This window comes from Parus major, chromosome 3, assembly GCF_001522545.3.
Source record: "Parus major isolate Abel chromosome 3, Parus_major1.1, whole genome shotgun sequence".
Classification (NCBI taxonomy): domain Eukaryota; kingdom Metazoa; phylum Chordata; class Aves; order Passeriformes; family Paridae; genus Parus; species Parus major.
Genome location: NC_031770.1, coordinates 24,651,872 through 24,657,943, shown reverse-complemented (window position 1 = coordinate 24,657,943; position 6,072 = coordinate 24,651,872). Strand labels below are relative to the sequence as shown.

The following is a 6,072-nucleotide window of genomic DNA, read 5'->3' as shown; positions in this document are numbered from 1 at the left end:
AGCTACTGACACATTGGACACCTGACTACAAACTAGTGTTGTTGTATGTTGTCTCCTTGGTGATGCAGCTACCTTTCAGTAATAATTACACAACATTAACCATGATACAGAGATAAATTGTTGAATTATTTTTCATATCTTGGGAAAAGTTCCATAATTGTCCCAGATGCAACATAAGTATGCTATTTATCTGAGAGAAGAAAGGAGATTATACATAGAGGTTCTGCTTTCCCTTCTACCCCTCCTTTTTTTTTTTTTTTTTTAAATACAGTATCTTTCATACTTCAGGTTAATGAAGGTGATGTAATAGTTGATGGAGAAGAGTCTGTTGTAAACTGTAGTAGTGTTATATGCCCAACATGTTTGTGTGTAGTTTTAGAGGCAAAAGCCTGTTTGCTGAGGCTTAATATAACGCTCCCTGCTCTTTTGTTTTCGTGTCTTGTAGCTGAGCTGTCTCTGGAGAGAGTCAAAAGAACTTAGGCAAAAGAATGAAAAAGGTTGGATTGCTTAGCCATGAATCAGGGCCTGGCTGATATAGGATACCAATGCCTATTGTATCTTTAGGCTGCAGTGTCAGGCTGAGGGTGAGGTAAGTACAGTTTGCTTCGCTTCATGGGGCTTGAGCTTTGTAGCTGTGCTCTACCCTATGTCCTTGCATTGTAAAACTCATCCTTAGCGTTAAATAAATTCAAAACCTACTGATTTTTTTCTTTTTTCTTTTTTTTTTTTTTTTTCCCCTGTGCATTTGAGGTTGTGGAGATGCACCCTTGATCATGTTTTTATATTATTTGCCACAACCACAAAGGCTAGAGCTGTATTTGTTTAGAAACAATCCATCCACACCCACTCCCAAAACAAAAGCTGAGTAGCTCACCTAATCATCTGGATGCAAGGTTTTAAGAAACTCCAGGAATAACACAAGAATTACTAAAAATGGGTAATCAAAATGAGATTTGTACTCATGGTAAAACACCTGATCTTTGATACGAAGGCCCTGACAAGCACCAACAATGTCATATAAAATCTGTGAGATGCTTTAAAAATGTTCTTACAAGAAGTTGGGTGGAGGAAGCATGAATATTTTACAGAGTTGTTTGGGTTTTTTTTTTTATCTTGCATAGCTCTCTCTGAATAGCTACTCTTTACAAAAAGTGAACTAAAAGCTTTTTATTTTGTTCAAATGTTTTCACTTAACACTTTGTTAAATAATTAGTTCCTCTCATAGTTTACTTTTCCATCCATGGATACAAAGGCTTGGTAGATATATTGGTTAAAAATAGATTTTAAACCTAAGAAATTATTGCAGTAGCTAATGTAGCATTTTTGTGTACTTGGAAACTTAGGCCACTTTTGCAGTACCACTAACAAAGACCTTATGATTTGTTTAGAACAGCACAACTTACAGCAGAGTAGTTTGCCCGGCTGACAGGAGACTATGGTCCCAATTTAATTGGCAATGATGATTTTTCCTAGGAAATACTCTTATTTTTCAGTGGTTGAGACCACTAAAAGAGAGAGAGAGAGAGACATGTCTGTACTGTCTCATGTATTCTTTCAGACTAAACATAGGCTTACGAAGAATACTGAAGCTGATGATATTCATAAATATTCCCTTCCCCCCTCCTTTTCCCTCCTTCATTAGAGTTGATCTTCAGTAAGGGCAGGCAATGAGAAGCTTGAAACACAGAAAGGAATTGAACAATGACTAAAGGTAAGTAAATTTCTGATACTGTGTTCTGATGCATGTGTTCTTTTTTAAAAAAGCAAGTATCAAATCACACATCAAGGTATCCATCAAAATGAGTTATAAGAAATAAAAGAACACTGTGATAAAAGATAATCACAATTTACAAAGCACCCTTCTGTATGGGAAGGTGAAAGAAGGGGATAAAATTTCACTGGAGATGAGGCTTGCAATTTATTTTACAAGAATTAATATGGGTCTTCATCTGTTACAAAACACAGTGAAGTTCATTAATTAACAAATTATGTTAGTAAAATATGAATAATCTCATATTATTGCTTATTATCTATATTACCTGTGAGAGTTTTTAATAAGTATATAAATTGATCTAGAAGATACAAAGGTGGATTTACTAAAGTCCACAGTCCAGACTCCCGTTCTAGAGTGCTCTGCAACAAACTATCAGTGTTGCTGACTTCTGGGAAAGCCCTGGCATTATCCCTTATTTTTTTTCATATGGTTTGCTGTCGAGACATTTCTTTTTTGCTAGAAGTCATGACCTGCTGATAATGATGTCCTGAAAATTCACTTTTGTCTATTCAAAGCTTGCTGTGGGAGAAGCACAGAAAATACCCGACCACAGTCACTGCATTAGAGCAAGACCAGGTCATGTAAGAGTGAGGTTTTCTGCCAAGGAAGAGCAGATATTTACAGGATGGCAGCTTACAGCTTTCTGCCAGCACCATCTCACTAGAGTGCAGGTGCTGTGGCAGTGTGTATCAGGGAGGATGCTCCAACTTGAGGCAAGCTGGAGAATGGTGAAAGGCTCTTGACCATGTCACCCTTGGCTTGGCTGCCCCTCTTCAGCAATGGTAATCAGATGAGGATAGCCCTGTGAAGGGGCTTAACATGCCACATGTGGCTGTGTTAGCCTGCAAATTCAGCAGCCACCTATACAGGGAGTTGGTTCAGAGTGTGGCACAATTGAAGCAATAAATTGAAAAGGCAGACTACCAGTGGCGACCTTCACTTTAAACTTGTTGGGTAAAAACCTACTCTGTTGACCTCAGGATAATGCCATTAATTTCTGGAACCTTCTGCTTCTGGAGAACCATGTGCGCAAGCAGAGAAGGAGGAGGAATTCAGAGTGGTTGGTGGTAGGTATATTTTGGTAATTTGTCTACCCCCAATTTATCAGGTCATTCTTTCCATTTTGTTCCCAGCTTTCCTTCTCTATGCAGCCTCCTGTTGATCTCTAATAACATCAGCCATGGTAGGTTTTCTTGTAAATAATTGTGCTTTTGTGTTTCAACCCATGTTTTCACTTTGAAATATGCTAAAGCTAAAGGAACATGTGAACAAATTATGCAAGACTGTGAGGACTGAGGGGAACTTCTCTCTGAAACTCTGTGAGAATCTCTGAGTCCCAAACACATATATTTCAACCTGGTTTTGGTTGTATTTCTCAACAGTTCTGTGGTTAGACTGATAGTATGTGAAAAATGAGACTTGTACTCAAGTTCACAGTAAGACACCGGACAGGCCTCAGTATCCTTTTGGTTACTGATGGTCCTAAATGCATACTTCATTGGCCATTCTGCTGTGGCTCTTGCAGAAATATAGTTAACGTGCTAATACAGAGGTGATGCATGCTGTACCAGCTAGGCTCTGCATCTGCAGTCCCTCCTGCAGCATAATGCAAGCCTGTGATGCTTTCTGCTGAGCCCCTTGGCTCATTCCTCTTGTTTGTGTTTGTTGTAGAACTATCTAAGGAACTTCTGTGAGATGAGGTTCGTGGTGTGGGTTTTGCTCTCCTCCACACCCACGGCTGACTACTCTAGAGGTTCTGATTAAATTCCAAGTTTGCTGCAGCACAGAGCCTTTATCAAGGGAAAGCATGGTGTATGCAAAGCATGTTGAGATGCCCTCTTATGAAATGAGGTTTGACTTTCTGTGATATCAAAACGAACACTAACCCAGAATTTAATATATCCCGGGAAATCATATTTCACAATCTAATGCCTGGAGCCCTTTTCTTTTTAATATGAGGATCAGAATTCTGATCTCTCTCATGGCTTGCCTAAGCATTTTATGTTAAATGACAGTAAGTTAATAAGTACAAAATAGTGGGTGGTTAAGTACCGTTTAGCAGTCTAACACTGTCTAAATGGGAAACCTCTTGGTATAAGATAAGGAGCACATTTAAAAGAGTAAAACTAAATCAGTGTAGCCACATCTTGTAGACATCCTTGTTTTGATATTAAACCAGATGGGGTTCTTTTAGCTTACTGCTTATGAAGGCTTTTAAACTAAATAGTGAGTCTTACCCTGCCTTATCCTGGAACAAAGGTCTTTTCACGTAATGGAGTTGTGTTAATGGATCTCTAGCTGCTCAGCCATCTTGGTAGGATTGTTTAAAGCCTTTGAGGCGAGGAGAGCTACTGGAACTGCTGCCAGGGGACTTAGTGAAAAGAAAAAAGCTGTCATGTGCTAAATGTGCAATGACTTCTTCGATAGCATGTGATAGTGTGGAACAATGGAGTGGGCAAGCTTGATAAGAATTTCCAGTAGGTTTGAACTGAGGGAAAGGAGCTGTGATAGCTGTGCAGAAAGTGGCTTGCAATGGCCTGGTGAAATGGCAGCTTTTGAGAAATGAAACATGGGGAAGGGGGTGCCTTCTGCCTGAACCAGTAATGGGCTGGTGAAGCCATGGTGGAATTATCACACTGGGATACTGCTGCAAAAGCTGCCATGTGTGTCATGCTTCCTTCCACGGGAGTAACAATAGCAGTAAGATAAGGTCAGACAAGGGGAATGTTAGCATAAATTACAATGAGGTTGTTTCTAAGGGCTTTTTGAAACACTTTTGTAAAAGGGTACTTTTGTAAAAGGGTTGCTACTATAGCTGCTCTTATGATGAGAGTCTAGCATCTCCTGTGGTAATCTTGCATGACTGCATGATCTTTTTCCATTGTCAGATGAGCACATCCACACAGGATTGATAATAATTTCTTGTGCTTTGACTAGGTATGAATTATGCAACCGTGCTTGACCTAGCAATCAGCTTGAGTCTTTGGAGTGATTTCTTTAAAGACAAAAAAATAATGGATGGATGATAAAGTTTGGTATGTACTGGATTCAGGGAGATTACAAACAAAAACTATAAATCCCTGAACATACTGTGTAGTAATCAGCAGCAGAAAGTTTCCTAGCTGATTGTACTTTTTCTAGCTAAGCTGGTTATCCATAGCTCTTTATTAGATTTTTCCCAAAGAATTGCTACAAATCCTTCTCTGCTATCTATTGATTGCTGTGCTTTGCTGGTCTTCTCTCTCATATATGCAAGCCTCCAGTTTGCTCTTTTCTTCCTCTGCGTGTGTTTTGGTTTGAAAAGGCAGGTGTGTGCTAAGGAAAGCAGAAACTTCCCTTGAAATGGAAAAATGTAAACAACCCCCCTCCCCTCTAAATTATTATAATCTTGAAATCAAGGAGCTCTCAGACAAAGATATGGGAATAGGAATAACAGTTCTTTACTAAGAAAATTAAAATAAAAATGCAGTAGTACAAAAAAGAAAACTAACAAAAAACCCTGACACTGACAGAATACAAGCTGGTAGCAGTCTAATTAAATAGTGTCTGCAGTCATCCTGGAGTGACAGATATGGTTCTGTTGAAGTAATGACCCAGTAAAAGGGTATAATTTTCCTTTGAAGGTCCGGTGGTGTAGATGCTGCCTTGGACTCCAGCTCATACTGGAGCTCCAGCATGTCCAGCACGGCAGCACTCAGCGGTGGAGTCACTTCATTCAATGCATGATAGTCCACAGTCAGTCTCCATTCTCTGTCAGACTTGTGCACAGGCCAAATGAAGGGTGAGTGGGTTTTGCTGACCACCCCTTGGCTCTCTAGTTCTTGGATCATCTTGTGGATGGGGATCACAGCATCTCCATTTGTCCTATACTGCTGGTAGTGTACCATTGAGGTGGCAATTGGTACTCGCTGTTCTTCCACCTTCAGAAGTCCTACTGCAGATGGATTCTCTGATAGTCCAGGCAAGGTGTTCAGTTGCTTAATGCCCTCTGCCTCTACAGCACCTATTCCAAAATCCTACCTGAGTCCCTTTGGGTCTTTGTAATAGCCATTTCAAAGGAAGTCCATGCCCAGAATACACGGGGCCTCTGGGCCAGTCACAATGGGATGTTTCTGCCACTCCTTCCCAGTCAGGCTCACCTCGGCTTCCAACAGAGTCAACTGCTGCAATCCCCCCATCACCCCAGCAATGGAAACAGGTTCTGCCCCCACATGTCCTGATGGCATTAGGGTACACTGTGCACCAGTATCAACTAAAGCTTCATATTTTTGTGGCTCTGATGTGCCAGGCCATCGGAT

At 40.3% G+C, this 6,072-nt stretch overlaps 1 long non-coding RNA gene across 1 annotated transcript; it reads left to right on the top strand.

The window, feature by feature from the left end:
- The first annotated feature begins 302 nt into the window (after window positions 1–302).
- Window positions 303–2,887, top strand: LOC117244105. Its single transcript, XR_004496562.1, has 3 exons — window positions 303–589; window positions 1,643–1,711; window positions 2,755–2,887. It is a non-coding gene; the product is annotated as an uncharacterized LOC117244105 (long non-coding RNA).
- The last annotated feature ends 3,185 nt before the right edge of the window (window positions 2,888–6,072 follow it).